The sequence below is a fragment of the Lissotriton vulgaris genome, chromosome 2_1, assembly GCF_964263255.1.
Source record: "Lissotriton vulgaris chromosome 2_1, aLisVul1.2, whole genome shotgun sequence".
Lineage (NCBI taxonomy): Eukaryota > Metazoa > Chordata > Amphibia > Caudata > Salamandridae > Lissotriton > Lissotriton vulgaris.
Genome location: NC_141687.1, coordinates 393277462 through 393299858, shown reverse-complemented (window position 1 = coordinate 393299858; position 22397 = coordinate 393277462). Strand labels below are relative to the sequence as shown.

At 44.7% G+C, this 22397-nt stretch overlaps 1 protein-coding gene across 1 annotated transcript in view; it reads left to right on the top strand.

The window, feature by feature from the left end:
- Positions 1-22397, top strand: part of TRAK2 (trafficking kinesin protein 2) — an 845826-nt gene that overhangs the window by 442389 nt on the left and 381040 nt on the right. The window lies entirely within an intron of this gene.

Below are 22397 nucleotides of genomic sequence, written 5' to 3'. Positions count from 1 at the left end.
CCCATAAATTCGACTTTTTCTGCATTACGTAGGATGAAATGGTTTATCTGGTTTTCGGGTTGTATGATGAAGTGACAGGTTTTGATAGATTGTATCTAAAAGGTAGCTGAGGCCGAAGTCAACTCTCGCTTTTTGTTGATTAGTATTCATGCTGATATATACTATTGACCTATCCATTTAACCTGCACACACCACCTGCAGAGGGCCACTTGAAAACGGATTTCTCCTGGTGCTTTAAGAAGAGTTTTGCTTTGAGTGCTCCTGTTAAGCTATTGGACATTGATTGACAGGTACCGTAACGGCTGTGAGAGCTGTGTGGGCTGTGAGAGCTGTGTGGGCTGTGAGAGCTGTGAGAGCTGTGTGGGCTGTGTGAGCTGTGTGGGCTGTGTGGGCTGTGTGGGCTATGTGGGCTGTGAGGGATGTGAGAGCTGTGTGGGCTGTGAGAACTGTGTGGGCTGTGAGAGCTGTGTGGGCTGTGAGAGCTGTGTGGGCTGTGAGAGCTGTGTGGGCTGTGAGAGCTGTGTGGGCTGTGAGAGCTGTGTGGGCTGTGAGAGCTGTGTGGGCTGTGAGAGCTGTGTGGGCTGTGAGAGCTGTGTGGGCTGTGAGAGCTGTGTGAGCTGTGAGAGCTGTGTGAGCTGTGTGGGCTGTGTGGGCTGAGAGAGCTGTGTGGGCTGAGAGAGCTGTTGGCAATGTAAATAACAATGCCATTTATTTATAAGTAAAAAAAAAAAAAGAAATGTCATGAGCAATGCCAATAGCTCTAACTTTTCCAAAGGCGAAACCATTGCATTGAAATGCTTGTTAAACTGATGTCAGTCCTTAGGCTCTGCGTAACCTCAGCCTGGCTTGAACCTCTACCCCAACCTTCCAGCAATGGATGGGGCGTTTTTTGCACATTTGTAACTTAGAGAGGGCACTTTATGAACGGAGAGGCAGAAAGGGAATGATTAAAGGAGAAAGGATCTGAGGGCCACTTTCAGCCTGGGCTTCCTTGTTTACCCAGAATAAGTGAATCTTGCTTTCCATTTATTATGGTCTTGTATTTATGATTAATTTAATCGAATAACATTTACCTTTTTGTTCAGTACTTATGCCTATTAGACTCTTGCTGCTGTTTCACATGAATTATTAGTATTTATGGGTAATCTAATCAAATTAAATCTGCTTTTTCGTACTGCATTTAACTTTTTAGCTGCTGCTCCTCATCGGATGATGAATTATTATGGTTTTATATTGATGCCCAATTTAGTCAAGTGAAATCTGTTCTCTGGTAATGTATTTATGCCTATGATAATTTTTTTTCTGCAATTTGTGTCTTTTGAAAAAGAAAATTAAAAAAAAATAATAATTTTAAGCTGTCTTTTAAGGGCAAAATATGGCGGGGGAGATGGTGTGCATAGCATGTTATATACTCTAACTGGTGAATTTCAGGACTTTTTCAATTTTGTGTTTGTACATACACGTCCATCCATACTCTTGTTCTTCCACCATACAATTTTATATGGATGTACAGGCGTATGTTTTACGTTTCCACTGGTAAAGCTGGCTCTGTATCCACCACATGCATACTCCACCTGCTAGAATGCCAGTTTGTGGTGCAGTATCTAGCAGGAACACCTGTTGAGAACCCTCTGATCAGCAACATACATAGAACAAGAATGCTTAGAGCAAAACAAGGAACAAGTCAAGCTGCTAATTGTTGGAGCCCTGCAAGGCCATCCACCTGAAAGAAATCATGAAAAATCTATTGTAGATGTAAGATTTAAAATTATCATCCATGCTCACCCAAATAACCTACTAAGTATTAGAAGATCTCAAACTTCATGGCCCAGCGAGAAAAGGGGAACCTGAAGCCATGCTGAACATCCAGCAGGGATGCTTCGAGTGGTTGTACAGTCATCACTAGTACACCACATCATGCCACTAACACATGTGGATTATTAGAACATGATTAATGCTAATGTATGGATCCATGATCAGATGCAGTTTACAGTGCCAGATCCTCCGCTAAGGCGGAGGAGCATCCCCCCACTGCCTCGGAGCAGCAAAAGAAAGGAAAAAATAAAATGATAATAACACTAATGCTATAATATTTTATTTTGTCCTCCTACTGTGGCAGCTTGTGTAAGGAGGCAGGGAGGAGCTGAAGAGCAGGGGAGGAGTGGTACAACCCTGCTAAGTGTTCAATGACTGTTTGGTTGGCTCTCTTGTGCCGCCCATACCAGTCATGCACACTTTCCACCTTCTCCATGCCAGTTGCATTAAGCCTACAAGTAGAACATGCCCACTCCTACAGCCCCTGGCTGAGCGCTGTGTCACGTCGCTCAGACCAATCCACTGCATTGCAGCGTTGTATTCGGCTGCGGGGAGCATGGGAGCCCTGGTGCATACTGCTTCTAACAAGACAGCCAGGAAGAGGACGCAGGAGAGGCGGAGGCAGAGGCAGCCGGCCAGCCGGACGGCCGAAAGGTAAGTGATTTGTTTTTTATAGCGATCCCTCCACCCTCACCACTTCCCCCTCCACCTGCCCCACAGGGGCGTAACAAACACCCCCGCAGCCCCCGCAGTGCGGGGGGCCCTCAGCCCTGAGTAGGTGAAGGGGGTGCCCTCAGCCTTGAGTAGGTGAAGGGGGCCCCTCAGCTCCTCGGTGGAGATCAGATCTGTGAGTGAGAGGCTCTGAAGCAGGTGCAGGCTGTCTGCAGCCTGCTCTGAGCCCCTCCGCTCTGACCCAGGCCTGAGGAGAAACAATGTTTCAACTTACATTGTTCCTCTTCAGTCAGAGTCAGAGCCACGAGCTGGAAAGAGGATGGGGGTGGGGGCACGGAGGGGGGGCGGCAGGGGCAGAGACAGCATTCTCCATGGCAATGCTCATGTGAGAAGGGAGAAGGGACAAGGCAGCAAAATGGTGCCCTCAGGTAAGAGCACACTTGTTAGAAGGCACACTACTTTGTGTCTGCCCTCAGTCAGGCGTGTTTAGTAATTGAGCTCAGTGTGCCAAGTTGTGTTTGTGTTGATCTGGTTGCAGATGAGAGGCGGGGACATTATAGTGTGAAGGTGGCTGACTGTTCTGGATGCCTGGGGTCGGGCGCTTGTTCCCACCTTCCTATATATTTGTTGACACAAGTAACTCTCAACAAGGACCGATAACAAGGATAGGGTGCTGCGCTGCAAAGAGGGTTGAGTGAGTCTTAAGGCAAAAATCACTATATTTGTTGAAGACGTCTTGGGTCTTGATCGTCTTATTTGGACTTATTAAAAGTAATGTGCCACAGTAGAGCAATACACCTTGTTTGCTGTCCCAACAGAGTGTGGAGAGAGAGAGAGAGGAGAGAGAGAGTGGAGACAGAGAGTGGTCAGAGAGTGGAACAAGAGATTGGAGAGAGTGAAGAAATTGGAGAGAGAGAGTGGAGAGAGAGTGAGTGGAGAGAGAGAGTAGAAAGAGAGAGTGGAGAGAGAGTGGCAAGAGACTGGAGAGAGTGTGGAGAGAGAGTGGAGACAGAGAGTGGAGAGAAAGTGGAGAGAGACAGTGGAGAGAGAGTGGAGAGAGAGAGAGTGAAAAGAGTAGAGAGATTGGAGAGAGAGAGTGAGTGGAGAGAGAGAGTGAGTGGAGAGAGAGAGTGGAGATCGAGAGTAGAGAGCGAGAGTGGAGAGAGCAAGAGTGGAGAGAGCAAGAGTGGAGAGAGCGAGAGTGGAGAGAGATAGTGGAGAGAGAGAGAGTGGAGAGAGAGTAGAGAGCGAGAGTGGACAGCGAGAGAGTGGAGAGAGAGTGGAGGGAGAGAGTGGAGAGAGAGAGTGGAGGGAGAGAGAGTGGAGACCGAGAGAGTGGCGACAGAGTGGAGAGAGAGAGAGAGTAGAGAGAGAGAGTGGAGAGAGAAAGTGGAGAGAGAGAGAGAGGAGAGAGAGAGAGTGGAGAGAGAGAATGGAGCGAGAGTAGAGAGAGAGAATGGAGGGAGACAGTAGAGAGATTGGAAAGAGAGAGTGGAGAGCGAGAGAGTGGAGAGTGAGAGAGTGGAGAGCGAGAGAGTCGAGAGAGAGTGGAGAGAGAGAGAGTGGAGAGAGAGAGAGTGGAGAGAGAGAGTGGAGATAGAGAGTAGAGAGAGAGTGGAGGGAGAGAGTGGAGAGGTTGGAGAGAGAGAGTAGAAAGAGGGAGAGCCAGTGGAGAGAGAGTGGAGAGGTTGGGGAGAGATTGGAAAGAGAGAGAGACAGTGGAGAGAGAGTGGAGAGAGTGGAGAGAGAGTGGAGAGACAGTGGAGAGAGAGACAGTGGAGAGAGAGTGAGACAGTGGAGATGGAGAGGACAGAGTAGAGAGATAGAGAGTAGAGAGAGAGGGTGGAGAGAGAGAGAGAATGGAGAGAGAGTAGAGAGACTGACTGACTGACTCAGAGACTGAATACCGACTGACTGAGAGACTGACTGGCTGAAAGACTGACAGAGAGAGAGAGAGAGAGAGACTGGCTGACTGAGAGAGAGAGAGAGACTGACTTACTGACAGAGACTGACTGACTGAGGTAGAGAGATACTGACTGAGAGAGAGAGAGACTGACTGACTAAGAGAGAGAGAGAGGCTGACAGAGAGAGGCAGAGGCTGACTGACTGAGATACAGAGAGACTGGGAGACTGACAGAGAAAGAGAGACTGACCAACAGAGAGAGACTGACTGAGAGAGAGGGAGACTGACTGAGAGAGAGAGAGACTGACAGAGAGAGACTGACTGACAGAGAGAGAGACTGACAGAGAGAGACTGACTGACAGAGAGAGAGACTGACAGAGAGAGTCACTGACTGAGAGAGAATGACTGACTGAGAGAGACTGACAGAGGGAGAGAAAGAGAGAGAGACTGTCTGGAAGACTGTCTGAGAGAGAGGGAATGACTGACTGAGAAAGACTGACTGACTCAAAGAGAGAGAGACTTGGAGAAAGAGAGACTGAGAGACTGACTGACTGAGAGAGAGACTGACAGAGAGAGAGAGAGACTAGGTGAGAGAGAGACTGACTGACAGAGAGACTGGGAGACTGACAGAGAAAGAGAGACCGACCGACAGAGAGAGAGAGAGAGACTGACCGACAGAGAGAGAGAGACTGACTGAGAGAAAGAGAGACTGACAGAGAGAGACTGACTGACAGAGAGAGTCACTGACTGAGAGAGAGAGAGAGAGAGACTCACTGAGGGAGACTGGATGACTGTGAGAGAGAGAGAATGACTGACTGAGAGAGACTTACAGAGGAGAGAGAGAGAGAGACTGTCTGGAAGACTGACAGAGAGAGAGACGGAGAGAGAGAAACTGAGAGAGAGAGACTGACAGAGAGAGGGACTGACAGGGAAAGAGACTGACTGAGAGAGAGACTGACAGAGAGAGAGACTGACTGACTGAGAGAGAGATTGAGAGAGAGAGAGACTGACAGAGAGACTGACAGAGAGAGGGACTGACAGAGAAAGACTTACTGACTGAGAGAGAGACTGACAGAGAGAGGGAGACTGACTGACAGAGAGAGAGAGACCGACTGCGAGAGAGAGACTGGCTGACTGAGAGAGAGAGACTGACTGACTGAGAGAGACTGGCAGAGAGAAACTGTCTGAGAGACTGACTGACAGAAAGGGAGAGACTGACTCACAGAAAGACAGAGACTGACAGAGAGAGACTGACTGACTGAGAGAGACTGGCTGTCCGAGAGAGACTAAAAAACAGAGAGAGACTGACAGAGAGAAACTGTCTGAGAGAGACTGACTGACCGAGAGAAAGAGAGAGACTAAAAAACAGAGAGAGACTGACTGACTGACAGAGAGAGACTGACTGACTGACAGAGAGAGGGATAGACTGACTGACTGAGAGAGGGATAGACTGACAGACTGACAGAGACTGACAGAGAGAGACTGACTGACTGAGAGAGACTGACTGACCGAGAGAGAGAGAGAGACTAAAAAACAGAGAGAGACTGACTGACTGACAGAGAGAGACTGACTGACTGACTGACTGACTGACAGAGAGAGAGATAGACTGACTGACTGACTGACAGAGAGAGAGAGAGAGAGAGAGAGAGAGAGACTGTGATGGAATTTGGGTCAAAGTGTGTATGATGCTATGCAATGCCTCTTAAGATTGCTATTGTCTTCTAATAAAAATGTATTATCAAAATGCGCTCTTTGTAGTTACATCTGCTTTTGAAATACTGCATTGTCGCTTTGTCTAATGTTTTAAAACGGAAAGGAGACGGAGCAGTGGATGCACTTTTGTCAAAACTGAACGACGAGTGGGCCCGACGTTGTATATCATGACAGGAGTCTGCATCAGGAAACCCACCTAAAATTGGGCAAATTTCCCTGGCGTACTGATGGCAGGGACCCTGTAATGAATAGACCACCACCTATGATAGCCTGCTGGCAGACTAAGCCCAACCTTTAACTCCACCATCCAGTGTTACTTATAACGGCTGGATTGGTGACAGTGGCGTAACAATAGCCCCGCATCCCCTGCAGTATGGCGGGTCGCTGGCCTGAGAGCTCTAGACTGGCACGGAGGATGGGAGGGGGGCCCCCTCCATGTAGTTTGCAGGGGGGCCCCCTCAAGTTTCGTTACGCCACTGCTGCCCCACTGCTGCTTTCAGGCAGCAGTGCGACTGGTAGTTTCCTGAGGTAGATGCCTAAGTGGTATTCGGAGTAAACCAGTTTCAGGTAGTCGATCCAAGTTTCAAACCTAAACATGTCGGATATAGGGGGCTCAAAAGAAGCTCCTGGGCTGAGCTAATCGCAGATTTCTGCCACAAACCAGATGGGTGCCAACTCCTTGTGGTCATCAATGAACAGTCAAGATATCCTATTTAGAGCCGTGGACCTAGGATCCAAAACTAGAAGAGATTCTGAACATGCCTTGCATTACCTGATAACTAAAAGCACATGTTGATGAAGGACAAGGGGTGGGCTTAAAAAGACCCCTATTTTGGTTTCCGGAGGAATAATGGTCCTCACTTGACATGGTCACAACTGACAGCCGACACACCACCAGTACAGGGGTGTAGCTATCAATAATGCAGCAGGTGCAATGGGCAGGGATCTGAGTGGCCCAATTCACTCCATAATAAGTGTTTTCACTACCAAGCAAGGGATTAGAGGTCAGTTTCCCTTGCTTGATAAAGGGGACCAGGCAACTTTTCTGCGCCAATGGATAAATACCAGCCCACTTACCCTTTCTAGGTCTCTTTTCCAGTTGACTCATGCTACAAGCAATAAACTTGAAAATCTCTTACAGCAAATAAGTTTCCTGTCGGGCACTCAGCATTCTGGTGTTCTCGAAGGGACTCGAGTATTGGCGGTGGGCTGTCATCCAGGATTAAAGTTCTGAATGCTGTTTGAAACAAGGCCACTCAAATAATACAGCAAAAAGGTACCATGACGATAGCAACAAGTGGTGAAACCTTCTTCATGAGAAGTATTTCATGGATGAAGAAGTTTGGGAGGACCTAAAACCGAAGAGTTTAGGAATCCAGACCTATCCCCACGGCACCCCAACCAGTTTAGGCTGCCACCTCGCTGCTGCTTTACTAGCCTGGATTATATTTTTATGTCCATCTCAGTAACAAAAATTGGAATAGTTTCTAGCTTAAACTGTTCAAAAGTTACTAAAGATGCAGCGATACTTGCTGCAGCAGATGTCCCTTTGTAAAGGATGACTGTTTACCTTTCTGTTGCTTATTGATGTATTCGTTTTAAACTAGTACTAACGAGGTGCAACCAATACCCAGACAGTGTTAACAAGTGTAAAAATGAGAAAGAAATGAAATCACAAAAGAAGCTGCATTTTGCCACATAATGTGCCTTGTCACTTAATTTACTAAACCCTGCTGCATAATTCCAGTGGCCCTGCTTAAAAATAATCGAGAGCTGTCTAAATTATCTGTAAATGATTATCAAAGCAAAAGGGAGGATACTTGCCATGTTGCAAAAGAATGTTGAGGATTTGACAAAAATTATTTTTCACAGAATAGCTGAATGTAAACAAGTGGCGTGTGTTTTTTCCTGAGAAAGGTGAGGACCCAAGGACCAAGTCCTTCACTTCCACAGCGCTTGCACTCCCACCTGGAAGTTCAAACTGCACCAATACCAGCAGAGACGTGTTAAGGCATCGGCAAAATGGGCTCTGGCCCAGGGCCCCTGCCTTTCAGGGGGCCCACTGATAGACCGAGCTCTGTTCTGCAGAGAGTCTTGCCTTGATTACCTTGAATAATGTATAAACAGATGGTTTTAAATACCATTTTCCGTAAATTTATTTTTAATGTGTGAAATTATTGGGAGGACCTGGCTAGGCATTTCGATCTGGGCTGTTCTGTGGTATCGTGCAGGGTCCCCCCACAGATGATAGGACACGGTGCAGGCGATTTCAGGTATCTTTATTTCGAATCACACATGAGCTCGTATTGGTGCTTCCTTCCCTGCCCCTTGCTTCCTGTGGTCTGTCCTTTGTCCCCCTGACCGGATGTGGTGTCCGGTGTCTGTCCCCCCAAGTCTGTATCCCTGTGGGTCCTAGTGCCCATGTTCTCTGGTCACGACATCTCCCCCTTTGTTGCAAATGAAAATATTTTCGATGCTGACAGATGCATAGATAGGAAGAGAGAGAAAAGAGAGAGAGAGAGAGAGAGAGAGAGAGAGAGAGAGAGAGAGAGATTTCTAGAGAGCTGATCACATTACATCTCTTCAATTAGTCTCTGTGGTCTCTCCCACACTCTTCTTGGTCTTCTGTAGCTTCCGCTGTCTGAGTTGTCCTCTTCTGCCATTGTCATTGTCGGTGGTTCTTCTTCTTCTTCTTCTCCTTTCAGACTTCTGAAATGTGAACTGTTTCTCGTGATGTGGTATTGGCCTGCCCCTGCAGTTATCATTGGCCCTTTTACTTCTGTCACCGTCAGCGGGTCTTTCGAGAATGGGCTGTCTGATTTCCTCTGTTGCCGTTGTCGTACTACCACTGTGTCACCTTCTCTTATCTTTGGTTCCGTGGCATGCCTCTTCTGATCCGCATAGGCTTTCATTTTTGCCTTTGCTTCTCCGTCTTTGATTGCTATGTCCCTCCTGTCTCCATCTGGCGCTGCTTCCATTTGTGGCAGCCTGGTCCTGCTTGAGCGTCCTAGAACCAGTTCCGCTGGCCACCGTCCTGTGGAACTATGAGGACTGTTCCTGTAGTCCCTCAATACTTGACATAGGGCCTGTCCTATTGATATGTGTGTCAATTTTGCTCTTTGAACCGCCTTCTTAATCGTCCCCATGAATCGCTCCGCCATTCCATTTGCTTGTGGCCACAGGGGTGTTATTTTCCTGTGGCTTATTCCCAGGTATTCCATGAACTTCCGGAATTCTTCCCCTGAGAATGGTGGGCCATTGTCAGTCTTCAATATTTGCGGAGAGCCCCATGCAGCAAACACGTCATCCATCACCGGGAGAGTTGCGGTCGCTGACGTTGATGCTACTTGTCTTACTATTAGGAAACGGGAGAATTCATCAATGATTACTAGTAGATCATTTCCTGTCTCTAGCGGTCCATAGAAATCTGCTGCGAATTCAGTCCACACCGCCTTTGGTAGCTGTGACATTTGCAGTGGCTCCGGCTTTGATGGAGGTCCCATCACCTGGCAGATATGGCAGCGTGTGACGATCGCTTCGACCCTGCTGTCTAATTCCAGAAACCACACTTTTTCTCTCAGCATCTTCTTGGTTGCCACAATCCCTCTGTGTGATTCGTGTGCCAGTTCAACTGTTTGTCTTTTCAGAGCCAGTGGCATCACTATCCTCGTTCCTCTCATCAGGATCCCATTCTCGGTCTCTGACAGCTCTTCATTTATTTTTTTAAATGCTAGCAGTTCGTCTTTTGACACCCCTTCCTCCAGAATGCTGTTGCTGTTTACATGTCTCCACCTTTGTTGTCTGGTCACCTTTTTGATTTCTTCCATTGTTTGATCTCTCCTTGTTTCTTGTTCCAATTCTGCGATTGTTATGGATGCTGGTGTGTTGTGCTTCAGGATGAAATTCAAGTATTCTTCCGCCATTGTTGTTGTTTCTGTGTTGCGTGGCAATGGATGTCTGGACATATAGTCAGCTGGGTTATGTTCCTTTCCAGGCTTATGTATTATTTTGAAGTTGTAATCCATCAGCCGTATTCCCCACCTCTCTATTCTTGGTGGTATGTTTGCGTTTGGGTTTCCGTAAATTGTTACTAGAGCTTGGTGATCTGTTACAATTGTGAAGGGCTTCCCGTAGATGAACATGTGGTAATGTTCACACGCCCACACAACGGCCAGACTTTCCTTCTCCGGTTGAGAGTAAGCTCTCTCGACGTCGGACAAGCTCTTACTTCCGTAAGCGACTATGCATCTCGGCGAGTCTTTTCCTGGTTTGTGTTGTGCCAGTATTGCCCCCAATCCTACTGGGCTGGCGTCCACCGTTAGTTCTGTACACAGCAGTGGGTCAAAGTATGCTAGATGATCTACCGCTGTTACTGTCTCTCTTATTTCTTCAAATGCCGTGCTGCACTCTTTTGTTCATGCAAAAGTTTGTCCCTGTTTCGTCAGCTCCCGCAGTGGGGCGCTCACTGTTGCGAAGTCTTTGATATATCTTGCACAGTAACTGGCAAGTCCAAGAAATGACCGTACTTCTGCTACATCACTTGGTGGTTTCGCTTCTTTCAGAGTGTCTACCTTACTGCGGTCCGGCCTCATTCCTTTCTTTGAAAATATATGTCCAAAAAATACAAGTTCATCTCGCCCTAGCTCACATTTGTCTTCATTTAATGTGAGGCCAGCCTGTTCTAGTTGGGCACACCTCTCGCAACGCCTTGTCGTGTTCTTTGTCTGTCTTGCCAAACACTAGGATGTCATCGCTGTAATTGAGACTATTTTTCACTGGCCTTATCACCTGTCTGATCGTTTCCTGAAATATTTTTGCTGCTGACGATATCCCAAAGCTTATGCGCTTGTATTGGAATAGACCTAGATGTGTCGAGAAGGTTGTGATATATCTCGACTGTGGATCCAGCTCCAGCTGGTGATATCCCTTACACAAGTCCAACTTTGAGAATCGTCTTGCTCCTGTCAGGCAACTGATCATGTCGTCGAGGTGTGGTCCAGGGTGTCTTTCTCTTTCGATCGCCATGTTTGGTATCCTCATGTCGACACAGATTCTTATTTTCGATGTGTTTTTCTTTGGCACAGCCACTATCGGCGATACCCAAGGCGTTTGTCCTTCTGCCGGCTCGATGATGTCTTGTTTCAGCAGCGCATTTATTTCTTCCTCTACTTGAGGTTGCAGGTGTATTGGTACTCGCCGGTGATGCTGAGCTACTGGATTCTTTGTTTCGTCGATGTGCAACGTTATTTGTCGCCCTTTTAGCTTCCCCAGTCCTTTCAGTAGCTTTGGATATTCTTTCAGGATGTTTCCTTTTTCTGACATGTTATATGTCATTGCTATCAGGCACATTATTTGTGCTGTTACATTGCTCAGTAGGCAGGGTGCTGGAATATCTCCTTTCAGCACATGAATCTCTTCTCTGAGTGTTTGGTTTTTATATGTTATATCTCCCCAAATTTGTTACTGGTTTCCTTGAGACCCAAGTGAACACTTCAACCCTTGATGGTCTCAGTGCCGGTTTTATTTCGATTCTCTCATATTCTGACGCACACATGCACATATGATGTTGCATGTGGCGCAGCTGTCAAGCACGAACTGTGCTTTATGTGGTCCGACGTCTATTGTCACTGATTCAGTTTTTTTGATTGCTTTCTTGTCTACCAGACGAATGCTTTCTTCTCCTGTGTCTTCTTGAGTGGACATGACGTACAGTCGCTCCACTTTTTTTTCTTCTTCCTCTCCTCCTGATTCAATTGACAAGCCCCTGTTTGCTGTTTCGATGTGTCTGACGTGCCTGCTTGTCATCATCCACTGCCTGTTTGGTCTTCCTCTGTCATTTCTGAATTGTGTCCCTTGACACACACTGGCAAAGTGATTGCTTCTGTTAAACTTTTTACACATCTGTCCAAATGCTGGGCAGGCGCCCTTGTGAGGAAATTCTAAACCACATCGGTAGCATTGTGGCCCTTGTTGTTTCTTCGTTGTGTTGTCGCGTTGTCCCTTTTTCCAGGTGCTGGTGCGACTGTTATCTGTCATGCGGTGTGCTTGTTCGATCCTCCGTTCCATCTGCTTTGATTGTATCTTTGCTCTTGCTTCTGCCCTTGCTAGTGACAGGATGTTTTCCAGCGATGTTGTTTCTTTCAATATTCGGGTGCGGAATTCAGTGTCGCGACATCCTTCAATTATCCGCAGGCGAATTGCTTGCTCGTTGTCATACTTGTCAAATTCGCAGTGCGTTACCAATTTTCTCAGTCGTGTCACAAAGTCATCCAATGATTCATCGTCATGTTGGAAAGCTGTGGTGAACGTGTATCTTTCAAAGTCTATGTTCCTTTGAGGGTCGAATTTGCTTGTTAGGCACTTGATGAGCTTTTTGTATGTTGATGTCTCTCCTGCCGGTAGTGTCACTAGCAGTTCATCTACGTCGTCACCCACGAGGTTTAGGAACAGTCCTAGCTTCTTTTCTTCCAGTACGTCAGTGGCCTCCATGTATCTCTCGAACCTAGCGATCCATCGCTCCCATCTTATTCCTACTTGTGGTTCTGATAGATTGAACAGTAGTGGTCTGTGATATTGGGCACTTGGCCGTGGCTCTGCCATCTTTTTCTTACAGTTATTTTGTTATTACTTTGTAAATGCTCTTTGTGGCGCTTATTTTTTTATTGTGGCTCTTTCTGGTCTTTTTCTTTTATTTATTTTCTTATTTGAGCCTCTCTTTACTCTTTATTTTGTTATTCCGCTTCTTTTGCCACCTTTCCTGATCTTTTTGTGGTTCTTTCTGGCTCTTTTCGACCTTTTATTTCTTTCGCCTGACTTTAAAATGTCCGCCGGCGTTTCCTGTGCTCCTATTGTGTCTGTCCCCCCAGGTCTGTGTCCCTGTGGGTCCTAGTGCCCATGTTCTCTGGTCACGACATGTTCCCATGAGGCACAGGGTCAAGATTGATTTGCATATGGCTAGGTCCAAACTGGGGTGGCGTAGTGGGCAAAAGAATGATGGATGTATCCCAGATCTCTTGACTAGGGGAGAATGTTTGAATCATTCAGCCTTCCGTCCATCATTTTTTTGCGTAGCACTTTTCACTATAAGTGGAATGGGTATGCCCAGACGTGGGTCCCTTGCTCACTCTGCCATCGGATTCAAGCTAGCCTGGCTGATGAAGGGTGACATACACTGAAACCAGTCCCAGGATGCCTGTTTCCGGTACAGGGAGGACCTGGCTTGACAGTTTGGTTTGGACTGTTCCCATGAGGTGCAGGGTCCTAGGTCCAAACTGGGGTGCCGTAGTGGGCAAAATAATTTAACCCAGATCCCTTGACTGGGGGAGAATGATTGCATTATTAAGCATTCCGTTCCAACATTTGTTTCCGTAGCTATTCTGCAGATACGTGTTCATGTCTCATGCAAGATCCATCAAAAAAAGTTTATTTTAGATCAAAACAGTACCACACATATGACAAATAGGAGGGTGTCACAGAGATAATTTTCAGTAACATTAGGGAGCTGCTGCTGAGGTACAGCATTAAAAAAACATGGCACTACTGCTTAATATAAGATGTAAATGCATTTAGAATGTGCACCATTGTCCTTGGGCACTGTCCGTGACCTGGCCAAAGAGGGCATGAAAGATCTGAAACTGGATCATTAATTTAAATCTGGTCTTAACAGGGGCCCTCAAAAAACAATTGGCACAGGGCAGAAAAAATCCTTAAGATGTCCCTGAATACCAGCACCGATGAAGGTGTCCTGTTAAATGCATGTGGGAGTGTAGTGTAGTTCCTATTTTCCCTGTAGGCCCTGCGCATTGGAATAACATAAACAGCAGTTTAGACGTAGGACTGAGGTCTTCTAGGTCTCTACTGACTATGATAGGCCCTGCGCATTGGAATAACATAAACAGCAGTTTAGATGTAGGACTGAGGTCTTCTAGGTCTCTACTGACTATGTTAGACTTAATTTAGGTTTGCGCCAGTTAGCTCAGAGATCACTGGAAATTTTCTTGACTGAATAGGAAGTGATCAGCTTCCCTGGCTCAGACAAGAAGGGATTCAGTTTCCGACAACCGCATAAACATGACAACTTTGCTCCCTCAGAATAAGAGTCAATCTCTAGAGTCGTGTGAAACAATAGACAGCTATTTCACTCAGTCAGTTGTGCAGATTTAATTTCACCAGGGTGCAGAGAATAGAGAGACGGGCGTTTTCAATAAAAGATATTATTTATTGAGCAGTCTTCCTTCTAATGCAAGAGAAAGGAATTGCCGCAATTGCAATACTTATTATAAAGTAAAATACGTACAGTAAAAGGAGTATTATGCAATAATACTGTAAAAGCATTGATATGGTTTCTTAGCCATAAGATACAATCTATATGGATAAAACATATATATATATATATATAAAAAAAATGCCATTCTTTTCCGCAAGTAGATGTAGAATAACGAGAGTGAGCCCAGAATTAGTGCTGATTTTTTCGGTGATTTATTCAATAATTTCACCAGCCATCCGCCATAACGCGTTTCACCTCCAAACGAGGCTTGATCACATGATATATATATATACATAGGCTAACGTGCTCAACTGGTGCTTCTAAAAAATACGCCTACCCTGATGTACCTGACCTAAGCCTAATACGTGGGAAGGAGTAAGTAAGTCGCAGTTTAAGTTAAGTAGGTTTGTTGCCAAGGATCTGTTCAAGAATTCTCTCTAAGGGTTTAGTCAGCACTGTACCTTGGGAATAGAATGTAGGAGGTCTGGTATCTCCCTCTCAGGACCCGATATCCCAGTCACCCGCAAGGGTAGGCTGGAAACGCCGGAGCTGGAGCTGGATTTTCTCGGCAGGAGAAAAGACAGCGTCTTTCTCAGCGCGTCAAAGAGGAGGGGCAGCGTCCGTGGGCTTCTCGCTTCTGCTGGACTCTCGGAAAGTAGATTAGCTGCTCTGCTCCAGGATCACCACCGTGTATTTGCTTAAGGCAACGTTGGTATATTAATACCTGAAAGGTGCCTAGTTTGACGTAAGGTTTGGACATAAGACGTCAATAAAGATGTCACTAAGACCTGGCCGTTATTACAGTGCTCTCAGGAGTTCTATTACAAATCAAAAGAAAGCAAGCAGGGCTTTTCCGGGTTGCTGGAGGTTTGGTGTGTCGAATGAACTCGGTGTGCTCTCTAGGAATCTAAGGAAGTAGCTTCTGCCATGCCTTGGGCTGCAGGGGCGATTTACTGAAATATGGATGTGATTATTATGCCATTATAGGGATATTAATAATTATAGCCTTGTAGGGGCATAGGGTCACAATATTGAATCAGGTTCCTAGATAAAACACATCACCCACTCCACGGTTTTATGTCCATCAATCACTAAAAACTAAGCAAAAAGATGCATGTGTATTCCAACCCACCCCAAAATACATTTTGCATTTGAAATGGTGTATGCGAAATACACGGAACGTTATAGGTACTGTACGATTTTAAGCAGTGTAATCATTCAAAAGTGCATATATATTCAGTTGAACGATTTGCGAAATTACACATGAAACGTCTCTGAATTACAGAAAAGAAGGTCGAGACTATTTCATCACATATAAATGAAATTGCGTGTGAGTGTGCTAGAGGCTATGGAATAGTTCTACTTCAAGCAGAGTACAAGTGCCAAAAAAAGTAAATATTTTGGAATTTGGAAAAAAATAATTTTGTTTTCAGGGGAAAAATAGTTCCAAATGTTTTCAGTAGCTTTTGTTTTTCAAAGCTGAAGGCCAAATTTAGAGTATAGGGGAATGCTGTGTGCCGGTTGGCTTAAAGTTATTCATTTGGTTCAGGGGAGTACATGACTTCAGATAGATGTGCAAAAAAACAGTCTACAGCTTCAGGTGAAAGTTCAACCAAGGATGATAGTGCTGTAACCGGCAGTCGTGAGAATGATTGCTATCATCGATTTCAGGATCAGCAATGCTCACAGAAGGTCGTACCTGGGTGATGTTGCTCTCATTCCTTGCTTCACTGACACCACCTAATCGTAGTGAAGAAGTCTCAACGAATGCCGTCATCAGGATTGGTAACCGCTGGGGACAACACGATGCATGAGCCGTTACTGGACTTAGCAAAGTATCGATATCCATTGGTATTGCTGATTGTAGTGTAAGACAGGTGTCTAACACGCATTCTTCTCCGCATAGCATACATGGAAGCACAGCTAAGATGCAGTTCTGCCATATAGGTCTGAATGAAAGAAACCAGGTCATATTCAGATCTCTTAGCTGGGCTAATCCAAGGACTTTAGTAATGCGGTCCCGGTAGCGTATTGCCAGGATCGTTTCTTCCATTGTTGCCGGAGTCATGTCTGCGTTTTGGCTTGCCATATCGGAGCAGAAGAGTCAAAAATAAGATTCCTGCTACGAGTCCCAAAAGTAGTGGTAGGCCACCAAAAACCGAATGGACAAAATTGGGAAAGATGCCCAGGACTGCTTCAAATGGTGTTAACAGTCCTGAAAAAATTGTCTTAAATACATTTGAGATACAACTGGCATCTGACATATTTAGGATTTGGCTTAGCATTTCTGTGAAATGCACGGGGCAATTAGTTGATAAAAGTGTATGTATCTCTGCTGTTGTCCTTGCAACTTGAAGATCATACGTTTCTTTTGATGACATGATGGGCACTGTTGCCTGTAAAAGCACAGACTTCATTCTGCTCAAAGTATCAATTCGTATAGAAGAGATATTCAACTGAGGCCAAATCGTCGCCTCTGAGTCTCCAGGGCCGTTTGGATACAATGCTTGCATACAGCAAGTGACCATGGAACTAACGTATTTTCTCTGCTGTCTCAATTTGAGTCACTTTCCATGCCTCGTTGTAAGCAGCGTATATACTGGCCGCTATGAAACGCTTTTGACGCTGTTTGCGTGATCCCATTATGAAATCGCGCAAGTCAGCACCATCTTTAAGTAAAGACAAGTGTTGCTTAATTTCTGCCAGTGTGGATGTTTGTAGCCATTCAAGGCATAGTTTCCCTACACTGTATGTAGTTACAATCCCTGGATGTTGTCTCTGGGAGTATCTAGGGTCTGGTCTGGTCATTTTTAACCCCTGTATTTTGTTCAGGAATCTATCTTGACATTTATTTGTGTCTGTTGGCCAGATTAACCACTTCTTCCAATCAGGATGTGTTCTGTTTTGATGTAAAATTTGGGATACGTCTATCTCAATATCTGTGGTTGTGTTATCAGGTATTGGCTTTGCAATAGACGGTTTGTTTAAGTCTTTGATTTTGACTAGGCCAAAACAGCTAGTTTGTTGAATGGTGTCATTCAAGAACATTATTTGTTCTGGGATCATGCAGGCTCGAAATAATGCTTCTAGGCCTTGTACCTGCCATTCTTTTGTACCCCAGATGGTTTTTGTTTCAATGTTTTTTCTCCAGAAATCAAAACCAAATGTAATCATTGTTTCATAAAATGCTTCTGAATATATCAATTTAGTATTTGTCAGCATGATTTTTGTCCCTGTTTTATCTAACAGTTTATAATAAAATGTTTCTGCATCACTTGTGTTAAACCCTGAGAAGTATTGGAATTTCTCATAGAATGTTTTTGAACTGCTTTTAGGAGGAGTTGCACAATGTTCCCATTGATTATATTTAAAAACATTTCTAGGTTGAGCAGATTTATGCAAATAGTGGTCTGCATAATGGGTATAGCAATACATCTGTTCATAATTCGATGAACCTTGCAAATAATCATGTTCTGTAAATTTTGCTGACATAAGTAAATCTGACATCATATTATTTATGCTTTCAAAGTCCCAATCATCAGAGAATGTACTTGGTTTTACAAAGTCACTTAATGAAACCTTAAACTGATGAGGATATTTCAAGAGTTCGACCGGTCCATATATTTCGTAATCTGTTTTGTCCCAAACTACCACGCCGGGTATTGGAATGGCTGTGACATTCACTGATGATAGTTCTCTTTTCTCAATGTGAGATGACTTGTGTGGCTTCAGAACTAAGTTGATGTTCTGACTTGCTGTGTCCTTTGTACTGTATTTTCCCTCAATGAATTTTCCCAAACAAAGTACCATGATGAGCCAAAGCAGGAGGAAAAATACCCCTAGCACAATCCAAAATTCTAACCATGGAGAAATGAGATAGGTTTCTTTGAGTTGATGAAAGAGTTCTGTTGCTTTGTCTTTAAAAGTCTTTGTTGCTGGCGTTACTTCAGGCTCGCTTTGATCTTCAGAAAAGTTATCGAAATCGATGAAGTAGCCAGATGCAGTTCTGTCAATTGGTGGAATTGTTTTTTCAATTTGCCTTTCATTAGCATATTCTGATGCTACATCATTGTAGACTGGTGTTTCTTGACGAACTGTTTCAATTTGGGTTTCAAGAGGCACAAGTTCCATGACATTGTTGTCGCATAGACCTTTTTTATTCACTGCAGGTTTATCAAATGTGATTAGTCTCTCAGTCTGAACCTCTTGGATTGTAGCAAATGTTGGTATTCTGCTATTTCTTTGGAGTCCACTGGGCCTACTACTTATTATTGGCCACATGATTGTGGTTTTACCAGGTCGATGGATACAACTCGGTTCTCCTTTTTACCAGCAAGGGGCGGTAGTACAACTGATCTTGTTCCGTTGATTGCTAAGACAGGTACTGCTTTGCTGTAAGAAGGCCCAAATTCCTTCTTCACCGCTATTTTCTCTCTGACCAGATCCCAATCTTTGGAATCCAGACCGGTCTTGCTGGGACAGGTGGTGTGTCTTCAGTGGTTGTTGGCTCCTGTTTTAACTTTATGTTGCTCAGGGCTTTTCTTGTTTCATTTAAGTCCTGTAAAACAGCCAAACGATCTTTGATGTCAAAGCATTTTTTCTTATCTTTTACCACTGAAGCATGACTATCTAAGTCCTGAACATACATTCTAGTTCCGAACAATAGTTTGTACGGACTGAAACCTTTTAGAGAATTTCTTGGCAAGTTATTAAGACTACGTTGGACACTTGTTAAATGCTGGACCCACCCATCATGCGAACCTAATACCTTTGCCGTTATAGATTGCTTTATGTCTCGGTTTTTTGTTTCCACAACCCCGTTTCCCTCAGGATGGAAGGGACAAGAGAACCGCAAACCAATGCCCATGCTGGTCATGGCCTCCTTATAAGCTCGAGAGCTAAAAGCAGGACCCTGGTCAGAATGAAGCATGGCAATTGCGTATGTGCCGATAAAGACTCGCAAATCTTTTATAACAGTTCTGGCGTCAGCATAGCGCTGGGGCCACATTTTTAAGTGTTTTTAGTCTTAGAAATTAATAGGACGCTGGATTTTATGTATAGATAGCCTTATGCTAAATACAGAATTGGCCATGGCAATACTCCAGTTGGCTTGTTATTGCGGTCTCTGTTGCAGTCTGTACAGCTCTTCGCAAATCTATAATGTTGCAGGCTCATCCCCAGCCACCAGTATTCTGATTGTAATTCCGTCAGAGATTCCTTCATCTGTTTGTGCTTCGGACCTTCACCCATGTGTGCGTCTGCTATTAATAAGAATCTCTGGTTCGTGTTTGGAATTACCCTATCCCCCACTCCAGGGATTCGAGCAAAAGGAACGGAGTTTGCGTCAATGATGTATGTATAATTGAGTGGCTAATTCATGGGTAGTGCTGCACAGTTGCCTTTTGAAGACGTTTTTACCGCCAGCATTGTTTCCCCGTCTATGTATTTTTCTGAACGCTTTTTTGTGGCTATGGAAGCCGGTTTAGTTGCTTCGGCTGTGGCTGTATCAGCCAATTAATTCCCTGCAACGTGAACGCCATCATGCTGATGACTCAGAGTGTGTATCACGTGAGTCTTTTGTAGTTCTTTCTGTAAAAGAGTGGAGTGGTGTGGCTCACCGGTTAGAAGTGGAGTGGTGTGGCTCACCGGTTAGAGGCGGCAGACCCGGAAGCAGAGAACAGCCCGGGACCAGGGTTCAATTCCCGACGCGGCAGGGTCGTGGACCGGGGTCAGCGGACTCGATAATTCTTGCCTCGGTGCCTACTCTAACAAGGGATCACACTCGGCAACTCTGGGCATTAACTTGCCTCATCTCTACAACGGCCCCCCACATTCGCCGGGGATGCCTGGTTTCACCTTGGAGATACCCAGTAGGGACCATCTCACAGGGATAGCCAGGACGGGTTCCCCAGCGGTCTACAGCGCCACGACGCCTCAGGGCAGCTGTGCGCTTTACAAGACCACATACATACATTACAACTACTTGTTCCCAAAGCACTTTATGCTTGATTGTGGCACCTGTGTCATCTTTGTAATCATTTTGAACCCAGTTCTGCAACTCATTATTGTAATATTTGACGCAGAAATGCAAATCCCACACTATTAGTGTCGGGAATTCATGTTCTGCATTTTCAAGCGCCATTTTAAAGATCTGATTTCAGCTCGCTGAGCCGAACAGTTTCTCAGTGATTCAGTTTTTGTTATTTTCGGTCTGAATTTACCGCACAGCCAGCGACCTTTAACAATCGCGCAGGCTGCATTGTAGGATTTATCATCTACATTGTAGTGCTGTACGAATCTGTCTGTATAGATTATACAAGAGTACTGTTGGAGAGGCAGAATTTCGATTTGCAGAGGATATTCTTCTTCATATTTTAAATCATTCCGTTTTTTCATGTTCGGGACAAAATAGTATGTCACGTCTTTTGCAGCAAGAGAATTTTCCCACTGTATCCATTTCGGATCTAGTACCACTGTTTTTAGATTTACTGGGCTGAATAGCGCCTCGAAGGCTGATACTGCTGTGAAAACAGTTATTCTTTTGCCTTGTGCTTGGGCTCGTTCTCTTGCTACAGCAGTTTGAACTGCCTTTATAGTATTTTCTGTTAGACTGAATGTTTTTTCTACTTTTGTGTACAAATGTGATTTGTAAGCTATTGGTACCGTTTCTCCGTCATTAGAGGTCAGATACGTGAATCTGCATCTTCCTGGGATGACTCGGATTACAAGGTTGCGTGTATTGTCCGGTGTTTCTAATTTTGTTTTAGCTAACATGTCTGTTTGCAGTGATCTCAAAATTTCTGTGTGTTTTTGAGTCCAGTTGATTGGTTTAAAATCAGGTTTTATCAATTCGTAGAGGGGTTTAACTCTCTCTGCATAATTCAGAATGTAAGTTCTTCCGAAATTCAGGAAGCCTAGAATCGATTGAAAGTTCTTCAGCGTTTTCGGTGCTTGGAGTACAGCGCACTTCTCTAAGAAGTTGTCTGCTAGGCTTTTTCCTTCACTTGATAATTTGTATCCTAAAAATAAGACAGTTAGATGGGCAATTCGTGACTTTTTAAAGTTTAATTTGTAACCCTCTGCTGCGAACCCAAGTATTATGGTGTTCACTCTTTTCAAGTGAGTATCCAAGTCGTCGTCTGTGAGATAGATGTCATCGACATAAGATAATGCCTCATCATCATACATTTGTAGTAACTCTGTTACTCTGGCTGAGAATAATCCTCGGCTGTTCTTGAATCCCTGTGGGAGTCTACAGAAATTTTTCTGTGACCCCATTATTGAGAAAGCGGTCAAGTATCTGCTTTCCGGTGCAATATTTTGACAAAAGAACCCATTAGAGATGTCTAATGTTGTTTTGTATTTTTTGCGAACTATGTTATTCATTAGTGCCGCGCTGTGCGAATTTTGTACAGCAAATGTTTTGCAACATGAGTTAAGGTGTCTGTAGTCCAAGACTAGACCATAGGAATCATCTGGTTTGGAGACAGGAAGCAAAGGATTGTTCAATTGCATGTTTCAATCACCCCTTGGTATTCAAGTTGATCTAAAATTTCCCTGACTTGTTTTTTAGCTTCTTGCTTAATCGGGTACTGCCTTTGTGCAGTAGGTTGACTTTTCAACTAGATTTTGTGAGGAGGGGAGTCCTCATCCCCTCCTACATGATTCTTATATAATGCAGGTGCTTGAGCTACTGCCCATTTTCTTGCATATATATATATTTAGTGTGAATTGGAATATGATTTGAGAAGGCAGGCATAATCATTTCTTCGCAATGAGGGCACTCCCTGACAAACTCTGGGGGCCAATCTTTCTCAGCTAACAGGATGTCATAGCCTTTTGAGAGGTTATCCCAAAACAGATCCCTTATTTTCCTAGTTTTATCTCCCTCTATACGCAATGTTATTTCGTATATTTTATGAGGTTCGCTAACTCTGGTATCTGCAGTTTCCACTTGAATGTATTCATTCATGTCCGCTGTCTCCAGATGATTCATCAGGATCTTGCGAGCTATGCTGATTTATGCTG